At 42.7% G+C, this 24,085-nt stretch overlaps 2 long non-coding RNA genes across 3 annotated transcripts in view; one reads left to right on the forward strand and one right to left on the reverse strand.

The window, feature by feature from the left end:
• Positions 1–10,556, reverse strand: LOC133375766 (uncharacterized). The gene is made up of 3 exons (XR_009760316.1): positions 10,327–10,556; positions 4,356–4,496; positions 1–292 (listed from the first exon to the last, which is right to left on the reverse strand). It is a non-coding gene; the product is annotated as an uncharacterized LOC133375766 (long non-coding RNA).
• Positions 8,991–24,085, forward strand: part of LOC133375777 (uncharacterized) — a 23,360-nt gene continuing 8,265 nt past the window's right edge. The window contains exons 1-2 of one of the 2 annotated variants that reach the window (XR_009760318.1): positions 8,991–9,070; positions 11,464–11,551. This is a non-coding gene — a long non-coding RNA (uncharacterized LOC133375777). Of the gene's footprint in view, positions 9,071–10,302; positions 10,404–11,463; positions 11,552–24,085 lie in introns of those variants that run through there. The other variant, XR_009760320.1, reaches the window with a different exon arrangement.

Here is a 24,085-nt window from a genome sequence, read left to right on the forward strand (position 1 = left end):
AAAGTTTAGCTATTCATTACAAACATTCAATTAAAGAGCTATCAGAAATAAGGGGGGGATCTGTTGTGTCTGTTATGTTACTGCCTTTTCCCTAAAAATGGTTCTATCCATAGCAGTAATACTTGCATCTTCTTTCTGCGTGTGTTTCTTCAGTTTCATGATTTGTAGATAGAGCTATCAGACTGTTCGCACAATATCATTTTAATCTTCATTCTATATGTTTTGTAGGTTGACATTGCAATAATGCACTGATTTTTTGAGTTCTGTACGATCTCATCTTTGGTTAGCTATCCTGAAAATAAAAAGGTCAAGCAAAATAGATTGAACATGCATAAGAACATAAGAAGAGCCTGCTGGATCAGGCCAATGGTAGGTACAAATGCAAATATCGGCATGGATTAAAGATAAAGTACTTCTAATTATCTGTCAGTTTCAGTTCTCTCAGTTTCTCATTTTACTAATTCTAAATTCAGTTCTGCAGAAATTTGAGATATATATATATCTTGTAAAAATCCTCATGAAAATTCTTCAGCATTTTAGTGTGAATTTCTCTTATTAAACACATTTTTGTACACATGGTTTTGACTAATGTGCTAATGTAAAGCAATTTCTTCTAAAGTAATACATATTTTGTATATTTTCACTAATAAATTCATTTCATGCACATTTACCCTAATACACGCATTTTTGTAAGCATTGTTTGGTTGGAGAACTGCACTGCAAAATTTGGTGAAACTGTGATTTTTTAATTATGGCCACATTTCATTTCTCATGTTGTTTCAGAAAGTATGAGTTTGATAAATTTTTCTTTAAATGCAAACTTATTTAAATTGTTCCGCATCCCTACGTATGGATGGATAGATAAACAAATCGCCCTTTAGGATGCACACCTTAACGCGGTGAGGGGGTTTCAGAGTGTTGAAGAAACTGAGAGCAATGCCATCAGGAGTCTAGACCAAGAGGCTAGACTCCTAGCAGGGGCACCCAAAGCAGAATGGTCAAAGCTGAGACACCAGACTAAGATGCATCCAAACTCAGAGGAAGGCAATGGTAAACCACCTCTGAATACCTCTTACCACGAAAACCCTATGAACAGAGTATCCAAAATGCAACACAAGATAGTGCTGGAAGATGAGACCCCCCCAGGTCAGAAGTCACTCACTGAGCTACTGGGGAAGAACAAAGGACAAGTACGAGTAGTGCTGTGACTAATGACGCAGCTGGGTCAAAGCCGAAAGGAAGCCCAGAGGCTGATGCGCACAGATGCAAAAGGAGAGTCCAGAGTTGTACGACGCACACAATAGGAACATGGAATGTGAGAAGCATGAACCAGGGAAAGTTAGAAATTGTCAAGCAAGAAATGGAACGTATCAACATTACAATACTTGGCGTGAGTGATAAATAAAATGGACAGGAATGGGTCATTTTCAATCAGAAAAAGCAGGGGGTGGCTAGCATCCAAAAGAGAAACCAAAAAAGGGGTCAAAGACCAAGATGCTGGAAAATAGGAACTTTTATTATAGATAAAACCAAACGCGTTTCAGCCTATTATCTGCAGGCTTTCATCAGGGGATAATGGCTTATAAGATTATAAGACCAGCAAATCGCTTTCTGTACTGTGTCAAAGTCAAATGTCTCAATCATTTGCTTTAATAGTGGGAAGTGATGTAGCAAAAGCAATTAGGAGCTACAATGCAAGGTCTGAGTGAGTGATATCAATGAGATTAAACGGAAAACCTATTAACATAACCATCATCCAAGTCTACGCTCCAGCGTCAAATGCAGAAGAAGAAGAATTGGAGAGATTTTACGCAGAAGTACAGGAGGAAATTGATCACACACCAAAACAAGATACGATGATAATCATGCGGGACTGGAATGCAAAAGTAGGGAACAGAGAAGAACTAGGAATTGTGGGGAAATGGGGCTTAGGAGACAGAAATGAAGCAGGAGAAAGACTTATTGAATTCTGTGAAGCCAATAATTTGTTTCTTGCAAACACATTTTTTGAGCAACCAAAAAGACGACTGTACACATGGACATCACCAGATGGTCAATATAGGAATCAAACTGATTATATAATTGGCAACAGAAGATGGAGAAGTTCCATACTTTCTGCAAAAATAAGACCAGGAGCAGACTGCGGTACAGATCATGAACTGGTCGTATTGAAAATTAGAGTAAAGCTAAAGAAGAACAACAAAGCAATCATAATACCAAAATACAATTTAAATAACATCCCAGAAGAATATAAAGATCAAATAAGGAACAGATATGAGGCTTTAAACTTAGTTGATAGAGAACCAGAAGAACTATGGAGTGAAGTCAGAGACATTATCAGGGAAGAATGCAAAAAGTCACTACCTCTAGTTAAAAAGAGAGAAAGACCTAAATGGATGACTGAAGAAACTCTTGGTCAGAACCCTAAATGCAACAATACAGCGACTAGTACGTAGAGACAAAGAAAACGATTACAATAGTTATTGTATAGAAATAGAAGACAACAAAAAGGGAAGAACAACAGCCCTATTCCAAAAGATTAGAGAAATGAAAGGGAAATTTAAACCACGACTAGGGATGTTGAATAATCAACTGGGGAACACACTGACTGACCAAGATGAAATAAAAGGAAGATGGAAGCAATACACTGAAGAACTCTATAAAAGATATGCAGGGATGATTCACGGAGGAGCCATATGATGAAGAACCAGAAATTTTAGAATGTGAGGTAAAAGCTGCTCTTAAAATACTTGGAAGAAACAAATCACCAGGAACAGATGGCATACCAATAGAGTTGCTACAAGCTACTGAGACTGAATCTGTCCAAATTTTGACAAAAATTTCTCAAGAAATATGGAAAACTAAACGATGGCCCACAGACTGGAAGCGTTCCATATACATCCCAATTCCAAAGAAAGGGGATCCCAGGGAATGCAGTAATTATCGAACTATTGCCTTAATATCCCATGCAAGTAAAGTAACGCTCAAGATTCTACAACAAAGGCTCTTAACATATATGGAGCAAGAAATGCCAGATGTCCAAGCTGGATTTAGAAAGGGAAGAGGCACAAGAGATCATATTGCAAACATACGTTGGATAATGAAATGGAGCAAGGAATTTCAGAAGAAAATCACCCTGTGCTTTATAGATTACAGCAAAATCTTTGACTGTGTAGATCATGAAAAACTATGGGATGCTTTAAAAGAAATGGGGATGCCACAGCATCTGATATTCCTGATGTGCAACCTATACTCTGGACAAGAGGCTACTGTAGAGACAGAATATGGAGAAACCGATTGGTTCCCCATTGGAAAGGGTGTGAGACAGGGGTGTATTTTATCACTCTATTTGTTTAATCTGTACACAGAGCATATCATACAGAAAGCGGGATTGGACCAAGATGAAGGAGGTGTGAAAACTGGAGGGAGAAATATCAATTCAATAATTGAAGATATGAAGATGTACCATACTATTAGCAGAAAACAGTAATGATTTGAAAAGAATGCTGATGAAAGTTAAAGAGGAAAGCACAAAAGCAGGACTACAGCTGAACGTCAAAAAGACTAAAGTAATGACAACAGAAGATTTATGTAACTTTACAGTTGACAATGAAGACATTGAACTTGTCAAGGATTATCAATACCTTGGCACAGTCATTAACCAAAATGGAGACAATAATCAAGAAATCAGAAGGAGGCTAGGACTGGGGAGGACAGCTATGAGAGAACTAGAAAAGGTCCTCAAATGCAAAGTTGTATCACTGTACACTAAAGTCAGGATCATTCAGACCATGGTATTCCCGATTTCTCTGTATGGATGTTGAAGTAGGACAGTGAAAAAGCGGATAAGAGAAAAATCAACTCATTTGAAATGTGGTGTTGGAGGAGAGCTTTGCGCATACCATGTTCTGTGAAAAAGACAAATAATTGGGTGTTAGAACAAATTAAACCAGCACTGTCACTAGAAGCTAAAATGATGAAACTGAGGTTATCATACTTTGGACACATCATGAGAAGACCTGATTCACTAGAAAAGAAAATAATGCTGGGAAAAACACAAGGGAGTAGAAAAAGAGGAAGACCAAACAAGAGATGGATTGATCTCATAAAGGAAGCCACAGACCTGAACTGACAAGATCTGAGCAGGGTGATTCACGACAGATGCTCTTGGTGGTCACTGATTCATAGGGTCGCCATAAGTCGTAATCGACTTGAAGGCACATAACAACAGCAAAGATAAACAAATAATAGCACACCATTCCACTCCTAAAATAAAGACATATAGAAAGCTCACTGTGGACCCCCTATCCTCAAACCTGACTGATATGGAGTGCTTTTAACAGTTCAGAACTTACCAAACTAATAAGACTTTGTGTTTATGTAGCACTTTCAACAGTTCAAAGAACTTCACATACATTCTGCTGGAATCCTTACAATGATCCTTTAAAACAGGTCAGCACTGTTACCCCTTCCATGTTGCACATTGATTGCTGTACCTAGGGGTAGGGAGAAATTAGATTCAGTTCATATTTAAAAGTGAACCCACCAAATTTGCTCTTTCTGAAACAATATGTGAATCCAAACACAACTTTGGAATTTGCAGTTATCTGAATTTTGTCATGAAGTTCTGCAACCAAACAATGTTTACAAACATGCATATACGTGGGGCAAATGAGCCTAAAACAAATATATTAGTGAAGTTAACATACAGAATGTAACATATTAGGGGAAATTGTTGGCAAAAAGCATACAGTCATCAAAACTGCATAAATGTGTTTAGTAGGATAGATTCACACTAAAATGCTGATGAAATTTCATGAGGATTTTTAAAAAGATTTTTTTCAAATTGCTGCAGGCATGTGGAGAACTTAATTTCAGATTGGAAAACTGAGAGAACTGAAATTAATGGATCCATCCATCCCTACTGTCATGCTTATTCACATCAGTCCCTGAAAGATCCTCACTCCATTTTAGAAATGTACTTCAACTCCTATCATCCCTGACCATTGTCTACGTTGGCTGGGGCTCGTGGGAGCTGGAGTCCAACAACATTTGGAGGACCATAGATTCCCCATCTTTATTCATGAATACTAATGTGTACTTAAAATAATTCCACCTGGTACTGAGGCCTAAAGAGAATTAGTATCACTCTGTTTTAAGGAGCAATGCCAGTAATATGCCAAAGTGTGGCTCTTCTCAAATAAAACTGTCAAATATTACACATCATCAAGGTTTTTATGAGCAGAAACAGAGCAGATGGAATTATTTTTATATGTCCTGCCCATAATTGTAGGCAGTAATGGAGTGTGGATAGCTAGGGAATGGTTTTTTAATTTGCTTTTTATTGCATTTTCTGAAGGAAAAGTATGACATTCTTCTATTATAATTGTCCCATTTTCAATTTTATATTTATGGAGTCAAATAATTTATATCAGTGAATCTCTTGGCTGATTATTGTCAATCAATGTTTCTCTTCTTCATAGTATTAGGAAATTGAGCCATTATGGAGAAAGATGGCACAATAGTTATAGGTAAGGAGAGCTGGACTGTTTAGAAGGTCCAGTTAGTTGATAGATACAGTGCAAACATATTTCATTAAAGCATTTTGATGGCCCTTTTAATTGCATATTCTATAGGCATCCCTAGCCAATTTACATATTCAAAGAATGTGGTACCTTTTGGATTGTCTCATTTCAGAGGACACAGGGAAGGATGCGTATGCTTTATTGTTCCCCCCATCAAAAACTCCCTGCTTGTGGACAGTCAAGAAAAAGGATCCTTACAGAGCTTTCTTCCTGATGTACTAATTTTCTGTGTGGGGGATTTATTTATTTATTTGAACATGAAAAAACATTTAAAGTGGTGGGAAGGCTTTTGCTATCACTTTAAATGATTTCCCATGTTCAAAAAAAAGAAGAGAGTTTGTTCAAGAGAGACAGAGCAGCAACCCTTTGCCACCTTGTCTTAATAGTAGCCCCCCTGCCCCAATGAAAATTACTAGAATGTGGCACCCTCACAATCCCTCAGAGGTGACAGAAATGACCTCTACTTTTTCATGAAAGAGGAAGGGGATTTTCAGCCCAGTTTTAGCTTCTCCAGTAACACCTCATGCACTGCATTACAAATGGCTTTTGAAACTTCTTTCAAAAGGACAGTGTGTGTGTATGTGTGTGTGTGTGTGAGAGAGAAATTATGGACTTTGTTAATTAATGCATGAAGGTGTGCTCTTCAAAGAGGAGGAAGGTCCCAAATTTCACTAGATAAAGGTAAGCCTTTGGGCATTTCTGCAACAGGTATCTGGATCCTAACCATACTGTTTTAAATTATAGTTCATTTCATAGGTTTGGAGTCTTTCATATCCTATTGCATCATTAATTACATGTAAAACGAGTATTGGCAAAACACAATGTGCCATTTACTGATCATTGTTCCTGCATATGCCCCATTAAAATAAATGAGGCTGACATATTCTCAATTGATTTTTTTCAGTACTGCACTTCAACAGATCTTCAGATACATAATTAGGCCCATCGAGAACTTCTAATATTGCCTTGTTTTCCTTGCCTTGATACCTTTCCTGGCAAATGGTGGTTGACATTAAGGCTGTGCCCATCCCCCCTCTAATCTGACCTAGGGAACACCTGTCCGACTCCATATTTGTCCCAGAAGCAATTTGGGGGCAGGCCTAAGGTTTTATTAGATTTTTAAATTTCTAATTAAACATACAGCCAAGAGGGAGGGAGGGGAAGGAAAGACAGTGTCTCCTTTGCCCCTCCCAGCTGAAAGCAGGGAGCGTTCAGCACTGTGGGGTGCTGCTTCACAAGAGTGTCTCCTTCTTCCACTCAGGTTTGACCCTCCAGGCGTTAAGCCATGTGAAAGACAGCTGTGCAAAATGCCAGTACATCAGCTGAAAAAGCTGCTGTTCCTTAACGCAACAGGTACTGCAGTGTGAAAAGAATTTTAGAAATCGGGACAGAAGCGCTACCTTTTAAATCCATTAAACTAACGCAATCAGCCCCATGTGTGAAAGCAGCCTTAATCATCATTTAGTGCTAAATCGGCACTAATGCTAACCATTGACTCCCGCGTGAAAATATGCAACAGCAATCAATCTTCCATTTATTCATTGTGCTAAATCACTTTGGAACAGCCTTTTCCTACCTGTTCTTGTTCCTGGAGTAAGGATTTTTAAAAATCTAAATTATCTCCCTTGATTCATATGATTAATGGTGAGAATATTGTATAGTATTAGGCTTATTACAGTATTTATTTATTTATTTATTTCTATCCCACCCTTCCTCCCAGATGGAGCCCAGGGCAGCAACTTCATTAACAAGAACTGCATTCCTTTGATTGTATGTATATAATTTTCATCCATGACAGTGGATCTGGGCTAGCTCCTCCATAAAATCATGTGTTACAGTAATCAAAAGATCAACAGTTATATGAATAAGCACAAATTTTAAGGTGCTGCTATGTACCTGACAGCAACTGTATCTTAAATCAGCCATAAAGCTTAAAGAGAATTGCCACTTTGCTACTTGGAAAATGGCAGGCTTTAAAATGATTGTTAGTGACTCAGAAATAAGGGCCACTGAGTTCAATGAGGCTGACTCCGAAGTATGTATAATAGGATTGCAGTCAAGGAGTGCAAATCATTGTGATTAAATAAATAGTGCATTTTTGCATGTTAAAAGGTATTCTTAATAACCATGTTTCTGTTTATATGGGAGTTTGAATGAATTATTTCAATATGATGTTTTATTGATATCATCCGTTGATATATTAGCTGGACCCATACGCTTTCACTCAGGCAGGACCCCAAGATGATAGGGGGTTCTTGATCACACAATAGTGGGAGGAGCGGTTTTGATTTGTTAGGCGCTGGGGAACATTTTGGGACACCCCAGCCCTGTACAAAAGGGATGGGCTCCACTTGAACCGAGATGGAACCAGACTGCTGGTGCTTACAATCAAAAAAGTGGCAGGACAGCTTTTAAACTGATTGAGAGGGGAAAGCTGACAGGAGCTAAGGAGGATCCAGTTCAGAACAAATCTTCCCCCTGGAATAAATAAATAAAAAATGATGAATGTTTAAATGGGGTAGGTTCAGAACAAGGCACTGTGAGTGCAGGGGCACAGGATAGCAATCTAGAGGCCACAGGGCAAACCAAAAGTAGAGTTTGTAGGCTAATGCTAAAAACCTCCGAGTGAAGATGGGAGATGTGGAGTGCTTGGTCTTAGAGGACAGCATTGCTGTAGTGAGCACAACTGAAACCTGGTGGAACAGAAAAAACCAGTGGGACACAGTTATCCCTGGATACTGACTATATTGGAAGGACAGGGAAGGACATGTTGGAGGTAGTGTCACACTATATGTGAAAGAGGGCATTGAATCCAGCAAGTTAGAAACTTCAAAAGAGGCAGACTCCTCCACAGGATTGTTGTGAGTGGTGATACTAGGCCCTGAAAGTAATTTAGTACTGGGGACATTCTATAGTCACCCTGATCAAAATGCTGAGATATATCTCAAGATGAAAAATGAAACTGAGGAAGCATCCAAACTAAGAAATATTGCAATAATGGATATTGTAGTAATCGGTGACTTCAACTACCCTACCATAGTTATGACAAAGAGGTAAAACGTCCAGATACCCTGAATAACTGTGCCCTAGAAGAGTTGATTCCTTACATTTAAGTGGTGCCCAGGACCTGGTGTGAGATGTAAATGTTATCAAACTGATTGGAAGCAGTGACCATAGTGCTATAAAATTAGCTGCAGCACTGGGGGCCTGGCAAAGACCTGCACTGGGAGTGAGTACTTGGATATCTGGGTACTTGAATATCTGGGTGCTTGCTTACTTGCTTCTTTGGGTTGCTTTCTCTCGAGACAGCTGAGGTCCCTGGTAAGTGCTGCAAGGACTGGAACCCCCTGCCTGACCCTGAATCCAGAGAGAGGATGAAGTCAATCTTGCAGCCTCTTCCATCAGCTCCTGGTTGGGTCGGGGGCATAAAAGCCTATCTGCCTTCAGGGGTCATCCCTTGGGGAGCCCCTTAGGGAGTCCCAAGGGTGAGGGTGCTACCTCTTCTATTTTTTTTTTAACCAATCCAGAGGAGGTTGGTAGTGGGAAGGGTGTATGGCCATTGTGTAGTTGCTGCACAGGGTGAGAGTCTGAGCAGTGAACTGAATGATAGGAGAATGCCACCAGATGCCTTCAGAGTGAGTGTCTGCAACTAGCAGAAGGCTGGCCCTCCCTGGGTGTGAGACGGAGAGAGTAGATGCACCCTGTGTGAAAGATATTGAATGGGTCTGTTCCCAGTTCTCTCAGATATCTGGTTCAGGTAGGTTTTGTTGGTGGGCACTTGTGTGCCCATATCAGGTGAATAGAAGTCTTGGTAAGGAGGGACAAGGGTGATGCCACCCCAATTTCAGTGACCTTGGGAAGAGGGAAGTATAGCCATGGCGAGATGGTGAGCTACCATAGAAGTTGAAGTCAAGGCCTATCTACACCTTATCCTCGCTTCCATTCCTCCCATGGATGGGTTCCTCATTGCACATCTGCTGTGCCCACTGGCCTGTGGACTTGTTGTTTAATGCCTGATTGGTACATAGTAAAACCACACTCATCCATGATTTGCTCATGGATAAGGGTGCTGATTTGGTGTGCATTACTGAGACCTGGGTGGGTGAGCTGGGAGGAGTTGATCTGACCCAGCATTGCCCACCTGGATACTCGATGAGCACAGGCTGCAGGGACAGGTGAAAGGGTATAATAATAATAATAATAATGATAATGATAACGATAATGTAAATGGCCAATTGCCAAGAAAATCCAACATGGTCACATTTGACTTCAAAAGAAGAAACTTCCACAAAGGCTATGTTCACATTTCACACTGCACTTTATTCAGTTATTCTGACTATTTCTTTCCTGGTAATTTGCACATTATAATTGACCTTTCACATGATGTACAAGCTAGTTCTGGAAATGTAGTGGAATGCAGTGCAAATTTAGTGCTAATTTCCATGATAAATAATACCAGAAATAATCTGTTTGCAAGTCAGAGAACCCAGAAGATTGCAGGAGATTTGCGTTAGCAGCCTGTCACGTGACATGCATCCAAGCTTCCTCTCTCTAGCCTTGCTATTTTTCTGTATTTTTAACTCATTCCTGACTGTGCCTGTTTTCCCTTTTTCCCTTTGTTGGCCTTTGGTGAGTCCTCCTTACACTGTTTTTCTGAGTTTATCCTCTGATCTGTGCCTTTTATTTCCTGCCTCTTCCCCCCTCCCCCCATGGAGCCAGGCTGCTGCAAAAACAATCTTACCTGCCTTTTTTCTGTTTTGTGTGTTCAGTTTACTCCAGCTAGTTTCCTCCTGGCTGCTTTCGGACATGAGGCTTATTGTATGTAATAGTTGCTGAAGCTGCTTTTCAAGTCTTTTAAAGTCCTTTTCTATTGTCTTTTAAGCCTTCCTTCTCTCCTCAGTCTGTTTTTACTTGCAGCTTGTATTTTTAAAGTGACCCTTCCCCTCCTTTTCCCTCAGTGCTTCGTTTCTGACTCTTTTTGGATCTTTTGCTTTCTTCCTGTTTTTCTTGCCTTTTTCATCTGATCCTGGTTTCTCCGGTTGCAACAGTGCGAAAGACATTTGCGCAACATGCCGGCATATCAGGGACTGCTGTGTGAAAGTAATTTTAGAAATTGGGACAGAAGCACTACCATTTTAATCTGTTAAACTAACTCAATAAGCTTCATGTGTGAAAGCAGCCATAATCAGGAGACTGGTAAAAAGAAAGATGAAAGACAAAGTCCAGAGGGTCAAATACACTCCAAAATGCTTGGGAGTTGTTAAAAAGCCCACTATTAAAAGCTCAACTGGAATGTATACAGCAGATTAGGAAAGGTACCACCAGGGCAAAAAGGATGCTAGTATGGTTAATGAGCTATTAGAGGCAAGACGGCTTCCTTCGAAAATGGAAGTCTTGTCCAAATTAGGAGAATAAAAAGGAACACAAACTCTGGCAAATGAAATGCAAGAAAACAATAAAGGATGCTAAAAAAGAATTTGGGGAATGCATTGCTAAAAACATAGAAACCAACAACAAAAATCTTTAAATACATTCAGAGTAGGAGACCGTCTAGGGCGGTGGTTGGACCCTTGGATGACAAGGGAGTGAAAAGTGTGCTAAAACAGGATAAGGAGAATGCAGAGAAGCTAAATTAATTCTTTGCATCTGCCTTCACACTGGATATAGGGCAGATCCCTGTGTCTGAACTAACTTTTGCTGGAAGGAAATCTGAGGAACTGAGGCAAATAGTGGTGATGAGAGATGAAGTTCTAAGCTTAATAGACAAAACAAAAACTGACAAATCATTGGGTCCAGATGGCATTCACCTGAGAGTTCTCAAATAACTCAAAGGTGATATAGCTGATCTTCTAACAAAAATATGTAACTTCTCCCTCAGATCTGCCTCCACACCTGAGGAGAGGGAAGCGGCCAAAGTAACACCAGTCTTTAAAAAGGGATCCAGGGGGAAATCCCAGAAATTACAGGTTGGTTACTTAATGTCTGTCACAGGAAAACTGGTAGAAAGTATTGTTGAAGATAAAATAACCAAGCATATAGAAGAGCAAGCCTTGCTGAAGCAGAGCCAGCATGGCTTCTGCAAGGGTAGGTCATGTCTCACCACCTTATTAGAGTTCTTTGAGAGTGTCAACAAGCATATAGATAGTGGTGATCTGGTTGATGTTGTGTACTTGGACTTTCAAAAAGCTTTTGACAAAGTACCTCACCAAAGACTCCTGAGCAAGCTTGGCAAACATGAAATAAGAGGAGAGGTCATCTTGTGGATAAGCCAGTGGTTAAGCAGCAGGAAGCAGAAAGTAGGAATAAATGGACAGTTTTCTCAATGGAGGGATGTAGAAAGTGGAATCCAAACGATTGGGTTTGGAACCTGTGCTTTTGAACTTGTTCATAAATGATCTAAAATTAGGGATGAGCAGTGAGATGGCCAAGTTTGCTGATGATACTAAATTGTTCAGGGTTATTAAAACAAAAAGGGTTTGCAAAGAACTCCAAAAAGACCGCTCCAGTGGGGAGTAAAATGGCAAATGAAATTCAATGTAAACAAGTGTAAAGTTATGCATATTGGAGCAAAAAATCTTATTTCACATATACACTCATGGGGTCTGAACTGGTGGTGACTGACCAGGAACAATTCTTTGAGGGTGTGTAGTGCATGGCTTGATGAAGATGTCAACCCAGTGGGCAGCAGCTGTGAAAAATACAAATTCCATGCTAGGGATCATTAGGAAAGGTATTCCCTGCACTATGTGAAAGCCTTCCCTGGGCTATGTGTACTGGTTAGTGGCTCATTTGGAGCATCATGTCAAGTAGAAGATGAGGTAAGAGGTCTGCACCCACTAGAGAGAAAGGTTTATATAGCATAACAAATGCATTGATTCATGAGCTTTTGCTTCTTCCCTTTGTTTCCCTCTTTATCTTATTCAACCATGAAGAGTCACTTTTGTCTTTCGTGGTGGCACTGAGGAATGATGGATGGTCACTGTAAAGGGAGAGACAGCAAGACAAATGCCTCTTGGTCTACCTGTCTCAACCTGCAACACCTTCTAGGCACATTTGTCATGAGAACAAAAGAAAAGTTAAATAATATTAAAGAGTGGTGCTGAGGATGATCCACAGATGTAGTGGGCTAAAAGAGAACACAACGGTGCCTGTTAATTAATACTCAGAATATGTGGGCTGAAAAGAATTCAAGACTATGGTCCTCTGAGCCTTGTGTAATTTATCTTGTAATGTGCTGTCGGATTTTTGTGGTGGTGGCCGTAGTGGTGGTAGTTGCTTGCTCAGCTGTCTGCCTATCTCAGAGGGGTTCAGCAGTTAGAAATATGTCTGAATGTACTGCTCTGTTCTCCAAGGATTGCTGCTTACAATTGACTAATGATGAAGGGGCCACAGCTCAGTGGTACAGCATATGCTTTGTATGCAAAAAATAAATAAATCCCAGGTTTAATTCTAACCATTTCCAAGTAGAACTTAGAAAGACTCCTGTTCTGAAATCCTGGACAGTCACTGCCAGTTAGCGTCAACAATACTGAGCTTGATGGCGCATTGGCCTGACTTGGTACATGACAGCTTTCTATTTTCACTGAGTGGTATAATTAGGTAATTTTAGACTCTGGACATAATGATATCACAGACACACACACACACGCACACCATTTTAGATGTTAATGTTTATTACTTTGCTTATTTCAAAATGTGGTAAGCCAGCCCTGATGGGTTTCGGGGCTCTTCTGCTCATTATGCTGAGTGGGGCCTTAGATTTCTGCCCCAACATCACTGGGTCCTATCATTCTAGGATAGTTTCTTCCTACCATAGGCTGAACTAACTTGGTCCAAGGAAATAGGACAAAAGAGGACAGATATATGCATATAATTTAATTCAGAAATAGTCACTTTAATATATATTTCATAATAGTGGAGAAGGTTGTGACTAGGTGACCTGTGTGTCTGCTCAGTCCACTGTCTAGATGCCAGGCAACTTCAAGGCCCCCATTTTTCCTTCTTAAAGTTAATTTTTTTTTTTACTTTTAAACAAGACTAGGCAACCTTTCAAATAGAGAATAGCTGTAAGAACTCCAGAAAAGCGACAACATGAAGGCAGCAGTGCATTTTGACCTTTCCTTGATTTTGCCACCCAAAAATGGGATAGTGGTTGATTCTATTGTATTATTGTATTTATATATTCCTGATTGCTTTATTTTATGTACACCGCCCAGAGAGCCCTTGGGTTTAGGGCGGTATATAAATAAAATAAAATAAAATAAAATAAATAAAACAGAAATGTGGGAAGAGGGAGGGGAAAAAGAAAACAGTGATTTGGAAAGAGGAAGTACTGAAAAGAAAAACCTGAAAGGATAATGGGCAGAGATAAGCAGCATATAGGGCTTGGATGACCAGCCTAAGTCTGCTCCATGTCAGGTTTGCTCGTGCTCAAAGGTCCATTCTGTTCCTTTTGTTGAAGACTTTCCAAAAGAATACACAGTAAATCTGCATGTAAATTTTGTACACACTATCTCCATAAGACAGACATTTTTTTCATTGCAGATTTCCCTTAAAATATGCATTTTGTACACATTTTTAATGTGACGTATGTATTTTTGCAACAAATTGTATCACAAAATCTGGAGAAGAGTATAATCCAACTGAGCGTTGTGTTTCAGTCTACAAGCAAGTTCAGAAATGTTGAACTGGGTAGGTCCACTGTGAAAAGGGGAACAGATTAATTACCACCACCACCATTCCAAGCTAGGAACTACAGAGGTGAGAAAGACTAAAGTATTGAATTAAAGAAAGCAGCTACATTTTCAGTGACAGGTCTCTAGTCTTATGTTAACAAGACTAGAGTGTTTGTGTGGGTGGTATGATCATATATTTATTATAGCAAATCTGTTCTCCATGTGGCATTAAATGTCTGAATTTTGAGTTTAGGATTTTATTCATAACACCATCAAGATGTAGGGCCACCTAAAATGAACACTCATGAAAGTGGTATTTTTTATTGTCTACAAAATCAAGCAGGTGGTGTGCGCAGGATTTATGAGAAACTGCAGTTGTAACAAACGCCCACAATATTTGTTTTATTGTTAGGCGAGGATCCGCTCCCAAGTACAAGGTTTCAATATTACTCAAGGAACGATGAAACAGTCTTAAAAGTAAAGCCAGAGTTTTATTGAAGCACTTGCAAGTGGAGAAACGAACAAAGCCGAGTCTGCCCCTCCCTGGTCGCAGCTAGGTCTTATACCCTCGGCACCACATACATCATGCATACATTAACTGCCTGTTCAGCCCACTTCCTTATTCCCGATCTTTTCCATATAAGGTCTTTTTGGCTCTTGGCCACATTCCTGAGACTGGCGTTGTCTCTTCACTCGGTGCCATTTGAAACACTTGCAAAACCGGTTTTACAAGCCAAGGTAATTTACACAAACAAAGAGATGGCCAGGCCAGCTTATGTAAACAGCAAAGTACGTGCCTATGGAATGTTCACTAAGTCACCGGCATTGTCTTTATTTTCCTTAAGCCAAGCAAATTCTACAAAAGCCAAATAAGCATTATTTCTTGTTTATTATTTTCTACAATTCCCCCCTCAAGAGCCCATTTTAAATTATACTAAATGGGCTCTTCCTTCTTCCTTCCTTTTGTCTCCCATGGATCTTCCTTATATATCCTTTGATACATTGTTTTTCCATACAGTTGCATACTACTTCTTGTTGCTGCATTGTCCGCTATACTACGAATGCCATTCATGATTATTGGTAACAGACAGGGTAAAAGCATACATCCTACTAAGATTAGCATAACTAGTATAACCATAGTCTTCATTCCTCCGAGCCAATTGAACCATGAATTCCAATTTCCAAGATCGAGCCCTTTCCAGGTTTGTACCGGTACGTGTGCAAGCTTCTTCATTCTATTTGCCACGTCTTTTACAATCTCACCATTGTCATCTATTTTGAGACAACATTCCGTTAGGTTGAGGAGCCCACAGGCTCCTCCCTCTTTTGCTAATAAATAGTCCAGAGCTAACCGGTTTTGGAGTATCCCCTCTCTCATTTGAGTTGATTGATCAGCAAGCAGAATTAAGGAATTTGCCGTCTGATTAGTGAGAATTTCTACCACAGCTTGTAACCGGATCAACCTATTCAATAAATAGATAGGAGTCCTGTATCCATACATACTATCCTGTGCCCAGGAGGCTGGATCATATGTGGCGATGATGCGTTCAGGTGGCCATTCATCCCTCCATCCATTGTCCTGTCCTCTTGCTAAGTTAACATTTATGGAGCGTTTTCTCTTATTGGTTTGCTCCTCATCAAACACTGGAATTAAAGGATTAAACCTACCTCCTTTAATGGTATAGAGAGGTTGTATGACTCCAACATAACAATTGCCAGTCCAATTTAAGGGGAGAATGGCATACGCCTTACTCCCGCAAATCCAATAATGTCCTTTTAACGCAGGCCTAGTGCCCTCATGCAAGATCGGGGATTTCCATTTATAAGGGATATAATAACTGTCCTCTGCCCCTAGGGGTCCTGTAACCATCCGGTACCCTCTCTCCTCATAACTGCATCTCCATATGCGGGAGTCATTATTATAATTACAAATAGTGTAGTTATTAGTCTGATTCCATGTAGTCCAATAGTTGTGGAATCCCTTCACAACCGTCCCATTGAGGTGCGTCCATAACCAGCCCCAATCCTTTAAGATTGTGGGAATTGTTAAATTCCTCTCCTGACATTCATTCACTTGGATGTCTACATTGGGATCATCACATTTAGATCTGCATGAACTTTGATTACGTGCATCAGGGATACATGAGCACCATGTGCCATTGTTGAGTCGAATATGTGTGTCATTCCATTGAGGGGCCAACTGAGTACAGTTGGTGACCGGACAATCCCGTATGATGCAGTATGAGCGCCATTCCAATGTCCAATTACATCTGCTATTCCCAACTTGCACCCCTCCCGTAACATTTTGACGGATACAGTATTTACCTACCCCTGCCCCATGTAACTTCCAGATATGGGGTTCTGTCCAGGTGCTTAAATTGACATGCACTTCACTTACATTACTTAAGAGCCACCGGGGTGCTACCGGGAATGCAATCCACGGCCACTCTGGAAAACCTTTTGGACTCCCACAAATCCAACAGTTTTTGAGATAAAATACTTTGGACACCTGATGGGCAAGTTCAACAAATGTGTTTGTCCTGTCCATCTTGATAGATGCGGACCTGATATTTCTCAACTGCTCCCTGTGAGATCGAGGTTGGTTAAAGAGATTTACACACAGCAATACAATTAAAATTAGGGAACATGAGAAGACCGTCCCCAGTCGAAATTGCAATACTGGATTCATGATTATAAACTGTCTGTCCTCCTGGAGAATTTGAGCTTCAGGTCAGAGCCCGACACGACCCTCAAAGACCACTTAGCTTCAGGTTCTTGATTGTTCACCCCGCCAGTTGGAGGGTCCTTCGCTACCCTCTTCTCTGGTTCCTGAATGGTAGGTGGTTCAGATGCTCTCTTTATGCGGGAAACATGGATCCACTTGTCGCTTCCAAATACTTTTACTGCTGCCTCCGTCACGAGGGTGACTTGCTTCTCTGGTCCCCAGGTTGGTAGAAGGGGCTCCTTTTTCCACTGCTTGACCCGGACCCAATCGCCTGGACGATAATTATGGATTGCCAAGTCCAATGGAAGTCTCTGGAATTCTCAACTATGCCTGTGGAGAGAGGAGAGAACATCCTGCAAGGCAATTACATACTCTTTTAACTGTTTTGTACCCACATCCCCTGTTCTGGGAGCCCTTTCTGTCTGGGGCCGTGACTCAAGGGGAGGTCATCCGAAAAGGGACTCAAATGGTGTCAATTTAGTTTTTCCCCTGGGAGTGTTTCGCATAATGGTCAGAGTTAATGGTAAGGCATGGACCCATTTTAGTGATGTCTCTCGGCACATCTTGGTCAGCAGTGTCTTAATTGTCCGATTGGCGCGTTCTACCTGACCGGATGATTGGGGCCGCCACAGGGTATGTAACTTCCAATCAAACCCCAAAGCGGAACTTATATTTTTCACAATCTGGCTGACGAAGTGGGGTCCCTGATCTGATTCAAAAGTCTCGGGTAGGGAATATCGTGGGATGATTTCCTTCAGTAGGACTTTAGCAACAGTATTTGCAGTGGCATTACGAGTGGGAAACGCTTCTGGCCATCCCGTTAGTTGGTCAACGATTACCAACAAGTACTTGTAGCCTTGGTTGCGGGGCAGTTCTGCAAAGTCGATTTGTAACCGTTGGAATGGATAATACGCCCATGGTCTTCCTCCCATTGGCACAGGAGGCTTTGGTGCTGGGTTGACTGCCGCATAAATAGCACAGTTAAATACGGCTCTTTTAGTTTCCTTATACAGTCCTGGTGCCACGACCTGGCGAATCAGGAGATCTCCCAGCGCGTTTCCACCCAAATGCGTTTGCGCATGTAAATCCTGTATGAGTTGACGGAGGATCTGCCGTGGGATGATGAGTTGTCCAGTTGGTATCTGCCACCATCCGCATTCTAGTTTTATAGCCTTTTGACCTTGTGCTCTTTCCTCTTCTTTCTGAGAGTATTCTGGTGCCTTGGTGGGAAGAGGTAGTTGGATTGCACACATTGTTGCCGTGTCACTATCGTCTCCAAGTGCTGCTTCCTTTGCCTTTTGGTCTGCGAATTGATTGCCCTGTCTCCATGTCGAATTCTTATCTTTTCCGTGAGCTAGCACATGCACGATGGACACTCTTTTCGGTTCCTGGATGGCGTCTAGAAATTTGATGATCTGCTCTCGATGTTCCACCGGCTGTCCTCCACTCTTCACATACCCTCTTTCTTTCCATATCATTGCAAATGCATGGGCTGTTTGAAAAACATATTTTGAGTCCGTATAGATGGTCACACTTTGGTCCTTCATCATCTTTAATGCTTCTATTGCTGCTGTTAGCTCTGCCACCTGGGCGGAATGCGTCGAGGGTAGCTGGCCACTTTTAAGAACCTTCATGTTTTCACATACTGCATATCCCGTTTTCCTCTTCCCGTCTATTACCCGGGAACTCCCATCAATGAACACGTGTCTTCCATCTATTGGTTGGTCTGTCAAGTCAATTCTTGGGCATAGGGTGATATCTAGGGTCTCAATGCAATCATGCTCGAGCTCTCCTGGCTCTGGTAAAAGTGTTGCTGGATTCAGGGTGTTGCAGGTTTTCAGTGTTAGGTCTGGGCGACCCAGTAGTTGCTGTTCATATTGAGTTTGGCGACTCGGACTTAAAACCTTTGATGCTGCTTCTCCTAAGATCCTCCGGAGGTCATGAGGGCCAAGGACTGTTACTGGCGCGCCCATCATGATTTTCTCGGCTTTTGTTAGCACCACTGCTGTGGCTGCCACAATCCTCAGACAAGCAGGCCACCCTTGGGCTACTGGATCTAATTTTGATGAGTAATATCCCACTGGGAGGTGGTCAGTTCCCATTTTCTGTGTCAGCACTCCCATTGCCATGCCTTTTCGCTCTGCCACATACAGTCTATAAGGTTTACTTCCATTGGGCAAGGCAAGAGCTGGAGCTTGTTGCAACACATTTTTAATCTTCTGAAATGATTTTTCACATTCTTTCGTCCAGTGCCACTTGGAGTCCTTCTTGAGGAGTTCATACAGAGGTCCGACATATTCACTGTACCCTGGGATCCATTGTCGGCAAAACCCTGTCAGTCCCAGGAAGGATCTTAAAGTCTTAATGTCCCTTGGTGGTGGTACAGCACAAATAGCCCTCTTTCGCTCATCAGATAGCCGGCGCCCTTGGGATGAGACCTGGTACCCTAGGTAAGTCACCTCCTTCTGATTCCATTGGACCTTCTCTCTCGAAACTCGGTACCCGCAGTTATGCAAGTAATTTAACAGGTGCTTTCCATCTTCAATGCAGGCTTCTTCTGTGGGGCTACATATTAGCAAGTCATCCACATAAACCAGCAACGTTGATGGTCTCTTTGCTTGGTACCATTCAGACAGGTCCTTCTGTAGTGCCTTGGTAAATTCGCTTGGTGAGCTGACAAATCCTTGTGGGAGCACGCCCCAAGTAAGCTGGCAGGCCCGTGGTTCCCCCGGGGTTTCCCACTGGAAGGCGAATAGATCTCGGCTATCCTCATGTAGTGGGATGGAGAAGAAGGCGTCTTTCAAATCGAGGACGGTGAATGTAGTAGATGTGAAGGGTACATATGACAACAGGGTGTGTGGATTTGGTACAACGGGCATATCTTCCAGGACTTTTTCATTGATTATTCTCAAGTCTTGGAGTAGCCTATACTGGCCTGGCCGTCCTTCCTTGGGGACTCCGAATATCGGGGTGTTGTGTGGGCTAGTGGTCTGGTGTACCCATCTGTATTCCAAGAACAAAATGATCATTTTGCTTAAGCTCTGTCGGACCTCCGCCCTTAGGGGAAACTGCTTTACTGGTGTTGGGGCGGTCCCTGGTTTTAATCTTACTTGAACTGGCGTAGCATTCTTTGCCCTTGCCGGATTATCTTTTCTTGCCCATACATCTGGGTGTACACTAGGAATCGTCAAAGGTTCTTGTTGTATATTCTTCTCTTTTATTCCTGCGAGTGCCATTTGGAAGGCACATTCATTCCGCTTGGGAACCTGTACATGTAATTCGTTGTCCTGAAATGTGATGCGAACCTGCAGCTTACTTAGAATATCGTGGCCAAAAATGGGGAGTGGGCATTCTGATGATATCAGGAATTGATGACTGAACTCGGTCCCTTTATCGTGGAACCTGACGGCGAGGGGTTGTGAGACGGGTATCTTCTGCTTGTTGCCTTCTATTCCCATCACGGTGGCAACTTGAGACGTAAGGGGTATCTTTTGACGGGAACAGGTCCGGGGCATCATTGAGAAAGAGGCGCCCGTATCAACCAGCCCTTGTAAAGGGTTTCCATTGATTGTTAACTTTAGCATTGGCTCTGCCTGCGGACCCCCCTTGTATCCCGTCCACCTTCATTCAGAATCATACTCTTCTGTAAATTGCGCCATCTCCTTGGGTGGACCCTTCTGCCCTGATTGTTCTGTCCTTTTGTCCTCCTGCCATAACTGGTGGTCAGCTCCCCTTTCCCAGTTCTCAGTGATCCTCACACTACAATCCCGAGCCCAATGGCCCCTTCTTAGACATCGGGCGCACTGATCTTTATGTAGCGGGGGGTGGCTCCAGGTTTCCTGTTGGCTGGTGCGGGAGGGGGTGCGCCTCGGGGGTCCATACCCCCCTCTTGTACCTTGAGTGGCCTGGGTGACCCCTTCCACAATTGCGGCTGCCATCATACCATATTCCTTCTTCCTGACTTTCCCTTCTTCCTTCTTCACTTGCTCCTCCCTATTTACATACACCTTGTACGCAATCTCCACTATCTGTCCCATACGCATGCCCATCACTCCCTCTATCTTCTGTAACTTTTTTCTAATATCTGAGCAGCTCTGACCAATGAATAGGGTGATCAGCAGTCTCTGATTGTCCTCCGAATCCGGGTCTAAAGCCGTATATTTCCGCATTGTGGTGGTTAATCTTTCCAGAAACACAGAGGGTGATTCTTTTGGGTCCTGCTGTACCTGGTACAATTTAGACATATTCATTGGCTTTGGTATGGCATTCCTTACTCCATACAGAATGAGCCTTTTGTAATTTATTAACTGTGGGTGAGCCACGCCCGGGGTGGGTATCCACCCCGGGTCCACTATGGGGAGGACCACTTCAGGTGCCAGATCCGCGGCATTATTTCCTGCCCTTTGGTTTCGGGCTGCCTCTGTCCGTGCCTGGGAAAGGACGAGGCTCTTTTCTTCTTGGGTCAACAACATATTTAAAAGTGTCTGTATATCTACCCAAATGGGATTGTGGTTGGCAAAAATGGAGTCCCACATCTGGTAGTGTTTATCTGGATCCTCTCTTAGCCCTGGCATTTGATTCTTCCAATTGAATAAGTCTGAAGTGGAAAATGGGGCATGCACAAACGTGACCTGGGCATTTGCGTCCAACACCTCCCTCATTGGTGCCACAAAATTTATTTCCAAAATTGAGTTGGATCTATTCCTCCCGCATTGCTTTCCCCCTCTTAATGTCATGGGATCCTCCATTGTCTTTATAGCATGTATCAGCTCTTGCCTTTTCTTTGCAGTAGCCACGGGTAACTCCTCCCGTTCCCTCTCTGCCAATTTCTCATAGAGTTTTAACATGTTTTCATGTGCCGCGTCCCGTTCCCTTTGGGTCTGAGCCAACTCCTCCCGCAACTGTCGGGACTGAGCCAACTCCTCCCGCACTCTTTCTGCTTGGTCGGGGTGCTCAGGCGGGGCAGTTGGTGGCGGAGCCCCTGCCTGGTCAGCATAGGGAGGCGGGTTCCCTGGTGGTGGCTGCGGAGGGGGCACTATTTGTTGTGGGGGGCGGTGCAGAGCTAGAGCTGGGCCCTCACCTGCACCCTCGGATGGTGCCGGTGGTGCCATGACCCTCCTCCTAATGGCCAGATCATTAAAATCATCGCTGTCCGGCAGGACAGGTTTTTCCCCTTTGGACTGAGTCATGACCATTTCCAGCGCACATTCTGTTGGCGGATTACGGCTTACTGCCCTCCACCCCTCTGCATAATGCCAAGAGTCGGCTGTCTCTGGTAAGGCATCATACAGAGTGGATATTAGGCGACTGATTTTCTTACTGTCCCAAGTCCCACCCAGTGGCCACGAAATTCCCAATTCCACCCAATCAATAAGACAAAACTGTTCTAATTTCTCCGGTGTTGGTACCGGACCCCCCCGCCGAAACAACCCGAATTTTGAAGCTCAAGAAATCACTCAATACACATTCAAGCAGTGTTTTACCCGGTTTTCCCTTTAAAGGCTGCCCACCCCTCTGCTTCGTCTTCTGGGCTGTCCCTTTGGCAACGGCTTTCGACGCACCTTGTCCCATGCTTGGGGTATTTTTGTGACTGAGACGAAACGACCGTCCGACAGGTGACAAAGCCCACCCTGTCTGCGTGTAACCTATGCCCAGGAAAACCCTTTTGGTCCCTGTAACCTATGCCCAAGAAAACCCTTTTGGTCCCTGTAACCTATGCCCTTTTGCCCACAAAACAGACAGGGACTTACCGACAAAAACGGAAAAGACAGACAACTTGCACTTCCCTGCTGTCGTGGCCCGGCCTCTCGCGAGGACGCGGAAAACGCACTACTGGCCGGTCCGCTCTCACTTCGGGATAACCGTTAGGATTCGTCCCGTCTCATGCACACCTCATACACACTCTTGCATCCACAAATTTCTTCGGCCCTGCTCCGGGCGACTTACCCCTTCCGAAGTCTGGCTTTACTCGTTTCAATTTCTATGGAGAGGCTTGGCGCTTACCCCGGCGCCCCGGCGCACCCGTCAGCCACACGGAACAGGCCTCAACGGGGCCCGGAGCACTCTTTCCACTCGGCCACGTCGCCTCCGGAACGCCGTGGGGCGCTCAATCGCTTGTCCCTTCGTGGTCGCCACTTGTAACAAACGCCCACAATATTTGTTTTATTGTTAGGCGAGGATCCGCTCCCAAGTACAAGGTTTCAATATTACTCAAGGAACGACGAAACGGTCTTAAAAGTAAAGCCAGAGTTTTATTGAAGCACTTGCAAGTGGAGAAACGAACAAAGCCGAGTCTGCCCCTCCCTGGTCGCAGCCAGGTCTTATACCCTCGGCACCACATACATCATGCATACATTAACTGCCTGTTCAGCCCACTTCCTTATTCCCGATCTTTTCCATATAAGGTCTTTTTGGCTCTTGGCCACATTCCTGAGACAGGCGTTGTCTCTTCACTCGGTACCATTTGAAACACTTGCAAAACCGGTTTTACAAGCCAAGGTAATTTACACAAACAAAGAGATGGCCAGGCCAGCTTATGTAAACAGCAAAGTACGTGCCTATGGAATGTTCACTAAGTCACCGGCATTGTCTTTATTTTCCTTAAGCCAAGCAAATTCTACAAAAGCCAAATAAGCATTATTTCTTGTTTATTATTTTCTACACAGTGTTGAATGAGGGGAATGTGCATAGGGAGATTTAGGATAACAGCTGAATTCGGATACATAGAATTAAATTATGAACTGTCCTAAAACCTACAGTGTTTCCCACTGGATTTGCTTGGGATATTTATGTAAGCATGTTAAGACATCCCTGACACCTCAGATGTCTAGTTTGTAAGCAAATGTTTGGAGGAGGTTTGGAGGAGGTTTAGGGGGTGAATATGTGATACACCAAGATTGTTTGGCTTTGATGGCGAAATAGATGTCCCAAGTAATAAATGGAATCTTCCAAGTTTGGGCATGCATCACATTTTAATGACTTTCAATGTCCCATTCTATCACTTATCCTTAGATCAGTATTTTTTCAACAGTTATAGGAAATGTAGATGAGCTGCTCCAGAGTTGCTTCTGTATTTCCCTTCCCTTCTCTCTTCTTGCTCT

The sequence above is a fragment of the Rhineura floridana genome, chromosome 1 (assembly GCF_030035675.1).
Source record: "Rhineura floridana isolate rRhiFlo1 chromosome 1, rRhiFlo1.hap2, whole genome shotgun sequence".
In the NCBI taxonomy this organism is placed as follows: domain Eukaryota; kingdom Metazoa; phylum Chordata; class Lepidosauria; order Squamata; family Rhineuridae; genus Rhineura; species Rhineura floridana.